Source organism: Acipenser ruthenus, chromosome 15 (assembly GCF_902713425.1).
Source record: "Acipenser ruthenus chromosome 15, fAciRut3.2 maternal haplotype, whole genome shotgun sequence".
In the NCBI taxonomy this organism is placed as follows: domain Eukaryota; kingdom Metazoa; phylum Chordata; class Actinopteri; order Acipenseriformes; family Acipenseridae; genus Acipenser; species Acipenser ruthenus.
The window spans coordinates 15,353,085-15,372,207 of NC_081203.1; the positions used below are offsets into that span (position 1 = coordinate 15,353,085).

The window sequence follows — 19,123 nt, forward strand, 5'->3', positions numbered from 1 at the left end:
TCAAGTGTCTTTGAAATTGTTTTCCATCAGTAATTATTTCATTCACCTTTATCTTTCTCTGTCTGCCTGTGCATTGGTTTTGTGTTTATGTATGTGTTGTGTTTGAGGCCCACTGGACACTACACCCATTTCTCCTTTGTGTTTATTTTTTGGCCTTGTGTTTTGTTCACTTTACTTTCCTACTTAGCTGTGCTCCTACATACTTGCCTGTTCCCTACAATTATTTGTGTTCTTTCTTATGATGATTGTTGTTGCTGCTTTCAACCTTTCTTCTTTTTCTCTCCTTTATCTGTTCTTTACTTATTTTGTATTTATTTCATTTGTTGACATTATTGTTTACAATAATAAACCAGTTGTTTGTGAAATGGACACCTCTGATGTCCCTGCTTCTGCTGTCTGTCACTTTTGCTAGCTTATTTAGTTGTAGGAATAGGGCCAGTAGTATCTCCTTAGGGAGGACAGGGCACCTGCCTCTCAGTTGTGCAGTGTGATCGTTTACAAGTGTTTCAAAATACAGGTTTGCAATATCATGCGTTTCTTTTAAAACTAGTTGGCATGAACAGGAGGCTCTGGTAAAACAAGAAGCATGATGTGCTGGACTGAAACAGCCTTTTTAAAGTACATACCAGAGCTCGGGTGTGAGCGAAATGGGAGATGCTCATTGTGTTGTGCAGCATTGGCTGAAATAATGTTGATGCTTCTCCCCCATGGTTTTGCACACGTTGAGCTTCAGGACTCCAGCTGTCTGACTGAAGAAGGTTACTTCAACCTGGGTACAGGAGGGGGGCAGACATTCCACAAACATTTTCCTGTTTTAAAATATAATATATGACAGCATATCCACATGAACACCTGTCCTGTCTCAGCGGTGAATTTGAGAAACACATCCCACATTATCCCACAAGAACAAGCTAGATGAGGAGATTAAGGACTTGTAATATTTTATAAAATTACATCTATAAATGCACTATTAACAATAGTAGACTTATATCATCAAAATAATTCAGTAATTATTAATAGCATTAAACAACACCTTGCAATTTATAAAATGAGACATTTACACAAGTGGTGTTCATAACATTATAGAGGACTAACCAGTTATTCTTGCCTATTGGCACCTCCAGGTTTAATAACATGTTTATGCAGTAGAGGGTATAATTAAACCCACTCCAGCGCTTCTGGCAGTGTGTTTATTTTAATCGGCCTCTATTCTGGATCAATCGTGACCAATGTAAGCTATACTTGGTGAATCCTGTGTTGTTGTACAGTAAAGGAAACGATATTCTGTAACTTGGCGGTTTTCCATGATTGCAATGGGCCATATTTCCAAAGTGTTCTTTCCAGTCTTTAACTCCTGTTTTTATAAACCCCATGCTAATATGTGTTTCGACTGTGCCATTGTATCTCTACTGTTGTAAAAGTAAAATACCCACATTTAGCTTGTGCATTGCGATCTGGATTTTGCTTAGGCCATTTGTTGTTGACTGCTTGTTTTTGATGTTTAAATAACAGCGTGAATAGAATGTTGCACACTGAAGTTCCAATAGCAGGAGACGTTTCAATAATCTGGTGAAACACTGAGACTGCATTAACTATAAACCCTTCTAAACCAATGCATTTCAATTATTTGCAAACCATTAATGGAGCAGAAATGGAAACACGTGAAAAGGGGACTGAGGCCCCACTCTTCTGTGAGCCAACCCTTAATAAAAAGGTAACAATGTATTTGAGTTTGACCTACATTTGAGCAGATCCTTCTGCAGAGTGGGATTAATGCAGCTCTACAGATTTGTACATTTAAATACAGTACCTTGCATAAGTATTCACCCCCCCCCCCAGACTTTTCCACATTTTGTAGTGTTACAACCTGGAATTAAAATTGATTTAATTAGGATTTTTTTGTCACTGATCTACACAAAATAGTCCATAATGTCGAAGTGGGGGTAAAAATCTACATATTTTTCAAAATTATTTACAAATAAAAAACTGAAAAGTCTTGATTGCATAAGTATTCACCCCCTGTGCTGTGACACCCATAAATAAGCTCTGGTGCAACCAATTTGCCTCCAGAAGTCACATAATTAGTTGAGTGGAGTCCACCTGTGTGCAATTAAAGTGTCACATGATCTCAGATTAAATACACCTGTTTCTGGAAGGCCCCATAGTTTGTTAGAGAGCATATCTAAACAAACAGTATCGTGAAAACCAAGGAGCTATCAAAACAAGTCCGGGATAAAGTTCTGGAGAAGCACCAATCAGGGTTGGGTTATAAAAAAAATATCCCAAACTTTGAACATCTCCTGGAGCACCGTTAAATCCATTATTAAAAAATGGAAAGAATATGGCACAACCGCGACTCTGCCTAGGGAAGGCCGTCCACCAAAACTCAGTGACCAGGTAAGGAGGGCATTAGTCAGAGAAGCAACCAAGAGGCCAATGGTAACTCTGAAGGAGCTGGAGAGATCCACAGCTGAGATGGGAGAAACCATCCATGGGAAAACTATAACCTGGACGCTCCATAAAGCTGGGCTTTATGGAAGAGTGGCGAGAAGAAAGCCATTGCTGAAAAAAAACCCATATCAAATCCCGTTTGGATTTTGCCAAAAGGCATGTGGGAGACACAGCAAACATGTGGAAAAAGGTTCTCTGGTCTGATGAGACCAAAATTGAACTTTTTGGCCTTAGCGCAAAACGCTATCTGTGGCGCAAAGCCAACACTGCTCATCACCCTGAGAACACCATCCCCACGGTGAAGCATGGTGGTGGCAGCATCATGTTATGGGGATGCTTTTCATCGGTAGGGACTGGGAAACTGGTCAGGATTGAGGGCAAGATGGATGGAGCCAAATACAGGGATATTCTAGAGGAAAACCTGTTTCAGTCTGCAAGAGACCTGGGACTGGGGCGGAGGTTCACCTTCCAGCAGGAGAATGACCCTAACACACAGCAAAAGCTACACTGGAGTGGTTTAAAAACAAGAACCTGAATGTCTTGGAATGGCCCAGTCAAAGCCCAGACCTCAATCCGATTGAGAATCTGTGGCAAGACTTGAAAATTGCTGTTCACCAACGGTCCCCAGCCAACTTGACAGAGCTTGAGCAATTTTGCCAAGAAGAATGGGCAAAAAATTGCAGGATCCAGATGTGCAAAGCTGGTAGAGACTTGCCCAAAAAGACTGACATCTGTAATTGCTGCCAAAGGTGCTTCTACCAAGTATTGACTCAGGGGGGGTGAATACTTATGTAACCAACAAATATCTTTTTTTTTTGTTTAATTAACTTTTGTGTCACAAAAATATTTTGCACCTTCAAAGTGTTAAGTATGTTGTGTAAATCAAATGGTAAAAATCCCAATTAAATCCATTTTAATTCCAGGTTGTAACACTACAAAATGTGGAAAAGTCCAAGGGGGGTGAATACTTATGCAAGGCACTGTATACCAGAAAACAAGCTGTAAGCAGGCGCATCCAGTAAAGGCGCTCCGCGTGGAGTGCAGGATGCGCCCTATAGCGTGGAGATCGCAGGTTTGAATCCAGGCTATGTCATTGCCGACAGTGACCGGGGGTTCCTAGGGGGCGGTGCACAATTGGCCGAGCGTCACTCGGGTTTAGGTTGGCAGGGCAATCCATGGTTCACTGCACACCAACGACCCCTGTGGCTGATAGGGTGTGTTAGGATGTGCCAAGTGGCCAAAGATGGTATTGCAGGGAAGCACACGGACAACAGAAGATTGGTTGCAAAATTTCTTTTTTTCTCTTTATTTTTCAAATGATCCAGGAACTAAATTGAACAAAAGCATATCAAAACAAAATCTCAAAGAAAAAGAAAAATAACTTTTTACAAAATAAAATAAAAAAACTCCTAAATGCAGGATGAGAAAACTGTTTTTAGCAATATAACAGTAGAGATAGTCTATTTTGTATAGCCAGGACACTCATGCAGCACCCATCTCTCTCTAAACCCTTCTCCTTCTACTCTAGCACAGCCTCCCTTTTATACTCAGGCTAAAATCACTCCTCCCCTTGGAAGAAACCAAAAATTTAACTTTAATTAACTTTAAAATCCATGTATATATCATCAACACTACCATTATATAACTAATCACCAAGTTATATAAAAATCACTAGGTTAAATAACAATTCTACCTAGAATTATTTTGATATAAAATGTATAATTGTATTTTTAGATAAATCATAACACCCCTTACTTTACTCATGGCATGGTCTGCCCTTCAATTACACACCGGTATCCTCTAATTTGGCTTGCGCATTGCCAACAGGCTTTACGGTAGAAACGAGGTATCATCTGCCCCTCACAAACATGGTGCCTCATTGTACTGCTCGACTCACACAAACATGGCGGCGCCCATACACCACGCCGATGCTAACAAACACCATTTACAAACAAACAGGTAAGTATTTGCTCGTAATCTCCAATTTAAAATTTAGTTTTACTGGTTTAGACAATTTAGGTTACTGAATAACAAACTACGCATTTCTCTGTGAATGTGCACCTTCACCGAGAAACGCGCTCTGAGCATTCAGCACCGCTTTAACCTAACTATTTTTGTTCGTCTCTCTTTCCCTTGCTATCCTGGAATCCACTTGCGGCCACCTACAACCCCACAGGTAAGTCATAACTTTATATATATACTTTATGCAATATCAAATGTAAAACAATTCGTATGCATTTAAATAAAACACAATATACAATATTATTTTCATTGCGTTCTTAAGAAACAGTCCCGCTTTATTCCTTTAAAACACATTCACTTGTTAAAAGTTATATTTTTATAAGGGATGGGACATGAACCATCACAGGGTGCATGCGGGTCTGCAGTGGAGCTATTCAGAACTGTGTTGTCCTCTGGCACTATAGGTCTGGTGGCTTCGCTGTATATCCACAGTGCGAAAAATTACGGATTGGCAGGAACACTTTTCAGAGGGTGCATGTGTCAACCTCTGTTTCCCGAGTAGCCTGGGGGTTGCAGCAGTGAACCTGGATAAAAATAATTGGGCATTCCAAATTGGGGAGAAAACCGGGGTAAAAACCATTGGCGATGACAATTTTAAAAAAATAAATAATATATATATATATATATATATATATATATATATATATATATATATATATATATATATATATTATAGTCAATTGCCATTATGACAAATTGGGATTAAACACATTTCCTGATACTAGGAATTCTCTAGATGCTCCCTGACAGATTTAACAGATGCTTCTTGTAAATTACTACTTCTAATACTAATTTCCTGTTTGTGCAAATGATTTAATTATTTTGGAGCCCCCCCCCGGGAAGAAAAATGTGAATAAAAACAAATCCCATCCAGGCTGGCGCCTCTGTTCTGGATTTTAGGGCTGTTTTGGGATAGCTGATAGTATGAGTTTTGAGTTACCATAGTGCTCACGCATCAGTGTCATTCTCATGAAGCAGTGTAGAAACGTGCGCTGTCCTTGCCTACAAAAGTGATGTTGAAAGCGGTGGATAATGCACCACCGTCCAAGAAAAACAAAGATGTTGCTACAGATTAACATCCCCACGAACACTTAGTCAACCATCCTGATAAACCAGGACCCAACACTACAGGCCCATGAACTGCAAGCTGTGGATGCAAGTCGTCAGCGTTTCCAATTGGCCTTTTCACACTGGCGAAATAAATATCACTGTAAACAGTGAGGGGCACATGTACTGTACAGTGCATTATTTCAAAATGTATACATTATACTGCTATACCACATATAACGTATACTGCTGCTGTACCCTTGAGCAAGGTACTTTACCTAGGTTGCTCCAGTAAAAACCCAACTGTATAAATGGGTATTTGTATGTAAAAATAATGTGGTATCTTGTAAAAATTGTAAGTCGCCCTGGATAAGGGCGTCTGCTAAGAAATAAATAATAATAATAAGCATATTCAGGTTACAAAAAGCATTTACAGCTGTAATCTGAACTGTACGTTTTTCAGGTCTATGATTAAATATGAGTAAACGATTTAGATGAGGCGTGTTCAGATTAGCGAGAGTCTGTACTGTACTGGCATGTTCTCCTTAGCTGTTGCTGTGCCATTGTCTGCTGTTAACATACCCCCTGCTGCGCTTTGAAGTGTTAACTAATGCTTTCAATCTGGTGTTTCATCTTCCTGACTTTATTAACATTATTAGAGGGCTCTGTCTCTTGTTGTGCTGGGTATATGTTTGCTCTTCACTTTCTATAATTAATCAGGATTAGCAATGCTAAAGATAAACTGCTCTAACGTTAAGCAATGCTACAGATAACAGCTGCACTCAGTGATACTCAAGTGTTCCAGCTCTGCATCTCTTCACCATTTTAGATCAGAAAACATACTGAGGCATCGAAAATCTGTTCTCAGGGTCAGGGAATCAAATGACTGATTTGTGTGTTTGTGTGTGTTTAATCATTTGTAACTCTGCTCCAATTTCCCCATCGTTAATACAATTTACAGAGAGCATTTGTTTAATGTGAACTCCATTACCTTGTTAGGCAGAGTGGAAATCATGTTGAAGCAGAATTTCACCCTGTGACAAATCCATTACAGGACAGCCAATGCATTTAAAATAATTCATTTATATAGGGAGAGAGAGTAATAGATGGGCTTCAGTGAGTTACAGGAAAATAATTTCATCTAGGGTTTCGTAATTTATAAACTGTCACAGAAACCCGAGAAGGAGTTGTTTTCCTGTAACTCACTGAAGAGGCCCATCTATTTTTTTTATAATCCATGGATACCCTTGTGATGCTAACATTAAAGAAGGAGGTTCAGCAGTACAGTTCGGTTTTTTAAACGTAGTGTTTCAGTGCTGTACAGATGTTCTATGTCGTTATCCGTTTCTCTGAGATACAAATGTACCAACTTTTTTTTTTTTTTTTTTTTAAATATAAAGGTATTCTCATTTTAGTCATGAACATTTCTGTACTGTGTGTTGAATGATTAAAAACGAGACATTTTGTGTTTGAATTGAAAGTGATGGTCTCGGAGTTGAATGGGTCAAAGTTCAAGTATATTTTCCTCGGGGAATTCCCACTTTTTTATGTCACTACTGTGGTGTGTAATATATATATATATATAAAACAAGTAGCTTTCGAGTTAAGGTGAGAGAAAGCAATAAATTCAAAAACAAATGGGTTGTAGGGAGATATGCAAATAAAGCATTACAAGAGCCAATCAAATCGTGTGAAAGTTGCCCAACGGATTCTACATTCACAGCGTTTTAAAAGTATACATGTTTCGCCCTTTTTGGGGCTCATCAGTACAGCGCAACTATATATATATATATTTATATGTATATATATATATTTATATGTATATATATATATATATATATATATATATATATATATATATATATATATATATATATATATATATACTGTATATATACTGTATATAAAATATATCTCAATCCACAGGTTTTATCATGGATTAGATACGGGTTGGGGGGTCAAAATAAAATGCAGCAATGTTTTATTGCATTTTTATTGCAGTAATGCATACAGATCTCAGTGCAGAGTTGCTTTGTTTGAATGAGAGATCATAAAACAGGCAAAGATACAGAATCTCAGTTATGTAAAAAGGAGTTCATATCTACCACATCATGCTTTTAAACTTTAATTTCCACAAAGCCGCGTCCTGGTCAAACTTCACTGGCGATATCTTCCATTCATGCAGCACTTAAGAACATAAGAACATAAGAAAGTTTACAAACGAGGAGGCCATTCAGCCCATCTTGCTCGTTTGGTTGTTAATAGCTTATTGATCCCAGAATCTCATCAAGCAGCTTCTTGAAGGATCCCAGGGTGTCAGCTTCAACAACATTACTGGGGAGTTGGTTCCAGACCCTCACAATTCTCTGTGTAAAAAAGTGCCTCCTATTTTCTGTTCTGAATGCCCCTTTATCTAATCTCCATTTATGACCCCTGGTCCTTTTTTCTTTTTTCAAGTCAAAGAAGTCCCCCGGGTTGACATTGTATATACCTTTTAAGATTTTGAATGTTTGAATCAGATTGCCGCGTAGTCTTCTTTGTTCAAGACTGAATAGATTCAATTCTTTTAGCCTGTCTGCATACGACATGCCTTTTAAACCTGGGATAATTCTGGTTGCTCTTCTTTGCACTCTTTCTAGAGCAGCAATATCCTTTTTGTAACGAGGTGACCAGAACTGAACACAATATTCTAGGTGAGGTCTTACTAATGTATTGTAGAGTTTTAACATTACTTCCCTTGATTTAAATTCAACACTTCTCACAATCCGAGCATCTTGTTGGCCTTTTTTTATAGCTTCCCCACATTGTCTAGATGAAGACATTTCTGAGTCAACATAAACTCCTAGGTCTTTTTCATAGATTCCTTCTTCAATTTCACTATCTCCCATATGATATTTATAATGCACATTTTTATTGCCCGCATGCAATACTTTACACTTTCGGTATTAAATTTCATTTGCCATGTGTCTGCCCAATTTTGAATGCTGTCTAGATCATTTTGAATGACCTTTGCTGCTTCAACAGTGTCTGCCACTCCTCCTATTTTTGTGTCGTCTGCAAATTTAACGAGTTTGCTTACTATATCAGAGTCTAAATCATTAATGTAGATTAGGAATAGCAGAGGACCTAATACTGATCCCTGTGGTACACCACTGGTTACCTCACTCCATTTTGAGGTTTCTCCTCTAATCAGTACTTTCTGTTTTCTACCTGTTAACCACTCCCTAATCCATGTGCATGCATTTCCTTGAATCCCTACTGCGTTCAGTTTGAGAATTAATCTTTTATGCGGGACTTTGTCAAAAGCTTTCTGGAAATCTAAATAAACCATGTCGTATGCTTTGCAGTTATCCATTTTCAATGTTGCATCCTCAAAAAAGTCAAGCAGGTTAGTTAGACATGATCTCCCTTTCCTAAAACCATGCTGGCTGTCTCCCAGGATATTGTTACCATATAAGTAATTTTCTATTTTGGATCTTATTATAGTTTCCATAAGTTTACATATAATAGAAGTCAGGCTTATTGGTCTGTAGTTACCTGGTTCGGTTTTGTCTCCCTTTTTGTGGATTGGTATTACATTTGCTATTTTCCAGTCTGTTGGTACAACCCCTGTGTCAAGAGACTGTTGCATGATCTTGGTTAGCGGTTTGTAAATAACTTCTTTCATTTCTTTGAGTACTATTGGGAGGATCTCATCTGGCCCAGGGGATTTGTTTATTTTAAGAGCTCCTAGTCCCTTTAACACTTCTGCCTCTGTTATGCTAAAGTTATTTAAAACTGGATAGGAACAGGTCGACATGTGGGGCATGTTGTCCGTGTCCTCCTTTGTAAAAACCTGTGAAAAGTAATCATTTAATATATTTGCTATTTATTTTTCTTCATCTATGATTTTGCCATTTGTGTCTCTTAGACATTTAACCTCCTCTTTGAATGTTCTCTTGCTGTTATAATATTGGAAAAACATTTTGGAATTGGTTTTAGCCCCCTTAGCAATATTGATTTATATCTCTCTCTTGGCCTTTCTAACTTCCTTTTTGACTTGTGTTTGCAGTTCCAAGTACTCTTTCTGTGTGCTTTGTTTTTGGTCCCTTTTAAACGCTCTGTAAAGTGCCTTTTTTCGCTGAATATTTTTTTTAATTGATCTATTAAACCATTTTGGCCATTTTGTTTTACATTTAGATTTGTCTACTTTTGGGATGTAATTGTTTTGTGCCTCTAGTACTACATTTTTAAAAAACAGCCACCCTTTTTCTGTGGATGTTTTCTCTATTTTACTCCAATCTACTTCTGTTAGTCTCTGTTTCATACCTTTGTAGTTTGCTTTTCTAAAATTGTAAACCTTAGCTTTAGTCATTACTTTTGGGGTTTTAAAAAATATTTCAAATGAGACCATGTTGTGGTCTGAGTTTGCCAATGGCTCTTTGACCTCTGTTTTAGTTATTCTGTCTTCATTATTTGAAAAGACTAGGTCAAGGAATGTATTTGTATTTGCTTGCGATTGTAAGTCGCCCTGGATAAGGGCGTCTGCTAAGAAATAAATAATAATAATAATAATGCCTCCCCTCTAGTCGGTGCTTTGACAAATTGCGTTAGGAAGCAGTCATTTGTCATTTCCACCATTTCAATTTCGTCCGTCGTGCCCCCCATTGGGTTTTCCCATTTTATACAGGGGAAGTTGAAATCCCCCATTAGTATGGCTTCTCCTTTTCTACACGCATTTCGAATGTCATTGTACAACAGATTATTTTGCTCAGCGTCTGAATTTGGTGGTCTATAGCATGCTCCTATTATTATGCCCTTTGAATTTGTGTCCATTATTCTGACCCATATTGATTCTGCATTGTTTTCTTTGTCCTGATTTAACACCTGGGCTTCAAGGCTATTTCTTATGTATAGCGCTACCCCTCCGCCTCTTCTGTCCTGCCTGTCTTTCCTATACAGTGTGTACCCACTAATATTATATTCGTCTCCATCACTCTCAGACAACCAAGTTTCTGTAACACCTATCACATCGTAGTTACTTGTTAGTGCAGTAGCTTCAAGTTCTAACATTTTGTTTCTGAGACTTCTAGCATTAAGATAAATACATTTAATAGTGGTCTTACCTGAGTTGTTGCCCTTGTTTTGATGTAGTCTCCCTTCTGTTTTTTTGTTTTCTCCCCCCTTCCTTTCTAGTTTAAATGCTTCTGTACCGCCTAAAGGATCCTTTCTCCGAGTAGATTGGTTCCCTTTCTGTTTAAGTGCAGTCTGTCCCACCTGTATAGATAGTCCTTGTTGTAGAAAGTGCTCCAATGTTCAAGAAAGGTGAAGCCTTCCTGTGTGCACCATGATTTCAGCCATGCATTTTGATTTTGTATTTCCAGCTGTCCATATGGTCCTTTGCAAGGCGCTGGCAGTATCCCAGAAAATACCACAGTTTTGGTCTTGTCTTTTAATTTCCTTCCTAGCTCTCTGAATTTGTTTTGCAGGGATCTTGGCCTGTCTCTTCCAATGTTGTTTGTACCAATGTGGACGACTACTACCGGGTCATCTCCTGTTCGTTCTAGGAGCCTGTCCACGTTCTCAGTGATGTGCTTGACAGAGGCTCCTGGAAGGCAGCACACTGTTGTAGTAAGGGGGTCCAAACTGCGAACTGAACTTGCTGTGTTTCTCAGTATGGAGTCCCCAACAATCATGACCTCCCTTCTTTTTGCTGGCTGGTCAGCAATGTTTATAGGGTCCTGGGTGTTGTTTCTTTGTGTTGAAGTGGCTCAAATGTGTTGGATGTCTGGATTTCTGGTGGTTGTGTTTGACGAAGTTTCTTTTTTTCCCTGCTTCTGCCTATCTGAACCCAGCTGTTTCGACTCTCTTCCATCTCCCTATTGGCTTTCAGTCTGCTAGGGCTGCAGACTTCCATGAATTGTGGGTGTGTCAGCTCCTCAAGCTCCTGTTGCTGTCTCATTTCCTCCAGCTCCTTTTCTAGCAGGCTTAATCGCTGAAGCAAGTCCTGGATCGTGCAGCACTTTACACACACTTGGTTGAGCTCTGTTGGGTTTTCTCGGATTTCCCACATCATGCAGTTGTCACAGATTACTGGCTTGAATACCATTTTTTTTTGTTTAGTGTAGCTTCTGCAGCTGTCAACCTGCTTCTAACTGCGTTGTACTTGTCCACTCGTACTTCTACCATGATGTCGCTTCCACACGCTGTCACTTGGAAGTCTGCCTGCCTTTTGTTTGTTTGTTTTTGTGCTGCGTGCTCCGCTCCTCCCCCGTGTCCCAGAACGCCGCGGGATTTGAATCAGCTGCTCCGAGTTTCAGCTGATCAGAAAAATACACGCAGCTGCAAGGCTTTAAGCTGCAATGTTTTCTGATTAAAGCAACTCCAAATTTAAAGATGTAATTCCTCCTTTCTGCTTCTAACTGCGTTGTACTTGTCCACTCGTACTTCTCCCACGATGTCGCTTCCACACGCTGTCGCTTCCAGTTGTATTCCCAAAATACGATTAATATTGCTACGATAAATGAGTTGTTTGGCACTGCATTCTTCCTGAGATTCAGTTAACTATTTAACTGGGTGGCTTTTACACGTTTAAACTGTGATTTATTAGTCTCTTGCTGATATTGAATGATCTCTCATTCAACATAACTCTGCATTACACTACTTACCACAATAAGAATACAATAAAATATTGCTGCATTTTATTCTGGACTCGTTTTTTTCTCCCCCAATTACTCTAACATCTACATCTACGTTGCAACTTTGAATAAACATGGACGAAAACTCTGTTCTCCAGTTAATGGTCTTTTTTTTCCAGCACACTGAAAAAGCAAAAAATATCTTATTTTTACACTGGCCGATCATACGGGAACGATTGGCCTTGTTTACAGCATAAACAACGAGGCAATGCGTGTGCAATGCAGTTTCTGTCATATAATATAAATATATTATAAACAGTTTCATTTAAAACAACATTACATAGAACACGTTACTCTCAGTGTCCCTGCCGTTATTCGATCGTCAATACTCTATAGCAGGGGTGCACAATTCCGGTCCTGGAGGGCCGGATCCCTCCTGGCTTTTGTTCCAACTGTGTTCTAAATTACTTAATTAGACCAATAATTGGTAATAATTGGTCCAATTAAGTAATTTAGGGCAAGGTTGGAACAAAAGCCAGGAGGGACACCGGCCCTCCAGGACCGGAATTGTGCACCCCTGCTCTAGTAATCGACGCAATGAAATCATAAGACAACTATAGTATCACCGAGCAGACCACGTTGTGAACATCAACATCACAAATAACTTTGCATATAATTTTGAACACGGCAAATAATACTAAATATATATCTTACTTAAGATATTGTAAACATATTACTTCTTGTGTAACAATATTTACAGATCTTACCTGAAAAAGCAAAAAATGTCTTATTTTTACACTGGCCGACCATACAGGAACCATTGGCCTTGTTTACAGCACAAACAACGAAGCAATGCGTGTGCAATGCAGCTTCACCTTTTACTGCTCTGCTGCTTGCACCCTGACACCACCTATTGGCCGGAGTTAGTATTGATCGCCCAATGTACTTCAATGGACATAAATTTTACCATAGAGAGTAAGCAACCAACATCCAGAATTCTGTAGCATTTAAGTATATTATTGGGGGTAGATTGTCCATGTCTACAATGCCACATCTAACCCACGACGAAAATAACCTTGTGCATTGATATTTTGTTGAGTACCACTGCTCTAAACTAGCGTTGTCAAAGTATTTAAGTTATTTAAATAAACACGGCAATGGGTGGCTCCATGGTGGTGCTCTTTTGCGCTTAAAGGCAACAGAGGTAATTCACTCTCTATTAGTAGTATACTGTATCTGTTGAAAATCTTTCTTTGCCATCAGCCCGGGTGGCTGTGGGCAGTTGACGAACTTCGGCAACTGCCCGATTTTTGCATCGGTCCATAACATATTATATTTATATATTATATAATGTGTGTAATATAGGTACAGTATTTAGCTACAGTGCCTTCGTCAACTTTCTTCTTGATTTAAGCAGTTATTTTGTTTCAAGATAAAATCAGTTTTTCCTCCTTTAATGAAATGAACACAGCGTGCTGAAGCTAGTGCTCAAGTTCCAGGTCTGAGTTTAAATCTTCTCTCTGAGCAAACTTCTAAATCAAAGGTCACCGATGTACTTTGTGCTGGAGCTCAGAGGTATATATTTAAACCAGTCTAACAGCCTGTGAATGTTACATGGCTTTGAAGCACAGTGAAAGCATGGAGCACAGTGAAAGCACAGTGAAAGCATGGAGCACAGTGAGCATGGTAAAGCACAGTGCAAGCATGGAGCACAGTGCAAGCATGGAGCACAGTGAGCATGGTAAAGCACAGTGAAAGCATGGAGCACAGTGAGCATGGTAAAGCACAGTGCAAGCATGGAGCACAGGGAGCATGGTAAAACACAGTGCAAGCATGGTAAAGTTGTGAAACCATAAAGCCGTATAAAAAAGGCAAAAAAAACATTAAAGGGAGTAGAAATAAAATTGTGTGGCTTGCCATTTTCATTTTTACTCTCCAGTCTTAAGCACTTTTTCCATGAGTCAAACAGAGTGCACACAATTACTCTAATCCTCATAATGTCTGTGTAGATATGTATGTTTGCGTCAGATCTAGCTTGGCTGATGTACACACACAAGACAAGGCCCTCAAAATAAACTTGCTGTCATGATTATTTGCTTTATACCCAAGTGCTGATTATCACAAGCTGTCCAGTTCCTTTTCCAAGCACCCAGTCTACTTCCAGAGCTGGGAACGCACACATACTGGTCTCTTCCTGGAGGTTCAGCGGTGGGTTCTACAGTTTTAAACGTGGTGACGCGGTGGAATCCTTCCTCTGCTCAGGCGGTTTTGCTGTAGTCTGTTAGTCACAGCAGTGAACCGTGTGACAGCCAGTGACTTATGTAGGTCCATGATGTAGAAACTGGCAACATGGAATAGTGAATAAAGTCATGGTTCCTTCTAATCTGTGATCGTTTGAAATTTGACTTGTTGTTCTCTTTCCTTTTGCACAACAAGTACACTATCCAGTAACTATATTTGATTTCCAGTAATTGCACTTTTTACTGTAATTTTATGCAATAACACATTGCAGAACAGTTTGCATTGCTTACCTTATTAAAGAGGTTGTTGATCTCAAACCTTTGCTGGTTAAATAAAGTTCAAATCAAAAGACCTGTTCATATGTGTGCTTTAGCTCTTGCCAGTTGCCACCTAAAAGAAAACAACACGAGGACTGCAAATCGATTGTCATCTTCACTGTGACAGGTTACAGCTCTGGCCAACAGTTTTGCATCACCCTATAGAATGATCTCATTTTGTTTCATAAAGTTGAATGAAACCTGCTGAGTAATGTTACATTAACATATTGAATTACATAGCGCCTTAATAGTTTCCATATACTTAACAAAAAACTGACAACAATTGAAAAATTAGACTTTTCGAAATCTAACATGAAATACTGTGCTACTACTATGGCTTCAGATATACGTTTGCGATCTGATTTTGTAGTTTCTTTGCTTACATGATGTTAAATAAAAGATTGAAATGATCATTTTTTTCTTTAGTATGTCTCACTCTTTGGCCATAGCTGTACATCAAGGCCTCTTCAATCTCTGCATTGTTTACAATCATTGTGTCTGTTTTTACAAACTCATAAACCAGATTTTCACTTAGTTTTTAATCTTGAACACAAATCTGTAAAATAGAAGTACTAAGAAATCATCTTTTTTTGTTTTGTTTTCAGGCCATGGTCTTGACAGATGTACAAAAGGTTAAGTAAAACAATCTTGTATGAAACATTTCTCTCAATCCTGTGTGAATCGGTTTCACTTACAGGCCTGGTATTGTTGAAAGTACTCCTGACAAAAATCATCTTTGGCAAACAAAACAAAACCAAATTCGACAGAATTAAATGGAGCTGCGTCTCGCATTACAGCTGACATGATATAGTTAGTTTCATAGGGGGTGATTTTCAAAAGTTTGTAGGCCTAAATGATAACTGCAGTGTTAATGAACACATCGGTATGTCGCATTGATCTTGGCTATTTCAAGAGGTTGTTATGCCTATTGTTGTTAAATAATCATGCTACTGTGATTTCCAAAACTATGTTGATTTCTGAAATAGTGTTAATATCTTAACGAGCAGTGTTTCTTGCGACTATATTTTGTTTGTGTGGGGAATTTAAAAGAATCTGTGTTAATTGTCAATTTATCAGTAGTTAATTTGCACTTGGAAAAAGAGTGTTTTAATTAATGAAAAAGTATATAACTCCCCATGAAACAGTATTTAAGTTCTATGAAAAGGGGCCATGTATATTCCTCCTCATATGAAGGTGTTGGCTTGACAGCATTGTCCTTCTATGTCTCTGGGTCATTTTTAAAGGGCCACAGGTAACTGGTTTTTTAAAATCCCTCCCACAGAGTCGTACTATTAATAATTGAAACCCGCAATTGTAAAATAATCAAAAACCATTCATAAATACTAGAGCTGTGTCAGGGCAGTGTGTTCCTGTTGGTAACATCCTTGAATTCAGAAAAGTCATTTTTTCTACACAAAGCAGATTCGGTCTGCATTCCTGCTTGGTATTCTTAAACATGGCTTTCCGGAAAACACAACTGGTGTAGCTCACAGAGACGTTTAAGAGACTGTGAAGAAGCGACTAACTTTCTGTTTTCTGCTTTTATCATTGACAGAAACCTTGTGAATGGAAATGACTCTGCAAAATGTTTCACCGGTAAAGGGCTGGGATGCGGCTCCACTTTTCTTTTGCCTATTTTTGTTTCCAAGTATTAAAAATGACTCCCTGTATATTCAGACTCTTTATAGAACATATCTGAAAGATTGTCTCCTGTGAGTAATGTTTCAAAGTCCTCTTGTTATTAATTTGCTACGTATCATTGCAATATTTGTTTATGGATTTTTGGCATAGAAATACAGTTGTACAGTTTGTTCTGTTTTTCTAAAATAAGTGGCTGTACCGAAGTCCTTTGGAGAAAAAAAAGATGTACATGTTAATGTAACATGATAAGAGTCAGTTTGAACACAGTATTTACTGTTTCTTCATCGTTGTGACACTTCAGAACTGATGTGAGCATGCAAGGGTGCTCTTAATGGGGTGAATAGAGCAGGCTTGCTTGTGGAACTGCTGTACTTGGTTAGCCTTCATGGAGGACCGCCCTTAGCTTTTGTTTGACAGTAGTAGAAATTGTGAAGAACAATAGCTTCCAAACCCATTGATTATTCTCCTGCAATATTGGAAGTTCATCTGTGCAACCTGTGTGCACAACACCTGAGTAAAGACATCTAACCCTGAATGGACCTGTCCAAACACTTTGATACAGTTCTGAACTGACCTGTCCAAACACTTTGATACAGTTAAACATGTAGATACATGGAGGGGCTTCTCTTCCTCTGTAAATCCTTAAGTTTACATAACTGTTACAATCCAGGACACTATTCATCTTCAGATCCTTATGTCAGGTTTTTTTGTTTATTAATTTTAATGAAATCAAAGATAATTTATCCTATTAATACAAAACTGGGTTTCATCTTGAGGGAAACTGAAGGCTGCTTTGGAAGTCAGTGGTTAATATGGCTGCATGTAGAATCCTTTATGGGATAGGGAGCTCTTCTGTGGAATTATATTTCAGTTCATATTGTATTCCACATTGAATTATCATCACTGATTTATAAACCTGACATTCTTCTATATTCTAAACGCTATAAAGGATTTGATCTGTAACTCTTAGTATGAAGTAACTTTACAGAAAGAGCATCATAGAATAGTTTCAGTGTCTCTTATACCGGAATAGATAGACATGCTGTATACAGAATAAAGTCTATTCATTTAGAGTAGCGTTCTTTCCTATAGTACTGTTTTAAATGAAGTTACATTCAGGTCTACAGTATTGAAATTCCTTATCCTAAAGGTATACTTTTATTTAAACTATTTTGGGTTCTGTTTTTTGGGCTTTACAATACATATGCTTTATCATACTTTCGCTGTGCTTTATTACACTTCTGCTTTTACCATTATAACCTTGTTAAAGGGTCCGGCCAGCTCCGAAAAATATCTATGATGGAGTGGCTTGGTACATAAAGTACGTTTTATAAACCTAAACAGCAAGCAACTTTGCTAACACTTATAGGATAGAACCCAAACCCTTTTCTGATACAATTGTGTACTTATATACTGTATATAGGCTACAAAAAGCTGTACACAAGTTACATTGTAACTAAGCATAATAACATTGTAATTGTAAGTTCACATGTATTTACTAAGTAAATACTGTGTAAATGCACAGTAATTAGAGACTCTTATTGTAAAGTGTAACTACAAGGGAGGCTATATGAGCCTCAGTGCCTAAACAATGCAAGTGCAGTGTAAGGACATGCAATTCAGGGCATGTTGCTGAGTTATGAACAGGGACTCGGAAACAGTGCTGAACAGCTGCCACTGTACTTGTATCAATCCACAAAAACACACAAATGATTAAGTGCATCAAAGTGTTTATTTTAAACCTCTTTTGCTCCCCGTGTTTGCGTCAGTGAGAATGTAAAAAGATCCATCATTGTGAAATGAGGCACGCTGAATGTTTGCCCATGAGATCAGATGGAGATCAGATGGAAAAAGAAATGTGCCTCCGGAGGCCTTGCTTTCCTCTAATGAACAGCATGGCCTGCACAATAGTACTGGGGTAGCTAATGGTGCCATGGATACGGAGGCCTTGCTTTCCTCTAATGGACTTGCACAATAGTACTGGGGTAGCTAATGGTGCCATGGATACGGAGGCCTTGCTTTCCTCTAATGGACTTGCACAATAGTACTGGGGTAGCTAATGGTGCCATGGATACGGAGGCCTTGCCTTCCTCTAATGAACAGCATGGCCTGCACAATAGTACTGGGGTAGCTAATGGTGCCATGGATACGGAGGCCTTGCCTTCCTCTAATGAACAGCATGACCTGCACAATAGTACTGGGGTAGCTAATGGCTATAGGGTACTGTGACAGGGTGACGGAGTCGTCTGACATCAGGCAGAAGCAGGAAGGGAAAAAATACTGACACCACCAGGCAAGTACTGCAGTTTAAAGGCTGTGCCGTTTTTATTTACAAAATCACAAAAATAAATAAAAGGTTTGAACAAAAAAAAAACTTTGCTCACAGAGCAAAAATAAAAGGTGTAAACAGAAACAAATCTCGAACAGAAAATATATAAAACACAGGTCAGGCTGGGCAGATTGCCTTCACTGTTCCTATGTTTAATTTTTAAGATTCTCTCTCTCAGTTCTCTCCACTCTCGCTCTCTCCGCTCCTGAAACACCCACCCGGAGCTGGAGAGCTGCAGCCTTTTTACATCGTGGCTGAGGGGTTTAACTAGCTTGCAATTAATTATTCTATTACCCCTCGGCCACAATCTGCACGTGTTTATTAATTACTACTGTGGATGGGACTACCCATCCACGCTACAAAACAAATCGGCTACACCGTCAAAATGCAAAATAATAACAATAAATACAAAAACAAAACCTGCGGCGCCTTGCCGACATAAAAATAAACAAACACAA

The 19,123-nt window shown here is 38.7% G+C and overlaps 2 long non-coding RNA genes across 2 annotated transcripts in view; one reads left to right on the forward strand and one right to left on the reverse strand.

Moving 5' to 3' along the window:
* LOC117422088 (uncharacterized) overlaps positions 1–19,123 on the reverse strand; it is a 66,907-nt gene that overhangs the window by 15,112 nt on the left and 32,672 nt on the right. The gene's annotated exons all lie outside the window — the stretch shown is intronic.
* LOC117422089 (uncharacterized) lies at positions 4,281–18,098 on the forward strand. The gene is made up of 3 exons (XR_004547607.3): positions 4,281–4,410; positions 15,301–15,327; positions 16,251–18,098. It is a non-coding gene; the product is annotated as an uncharacterized LOC117422089 (long non-coding RNA).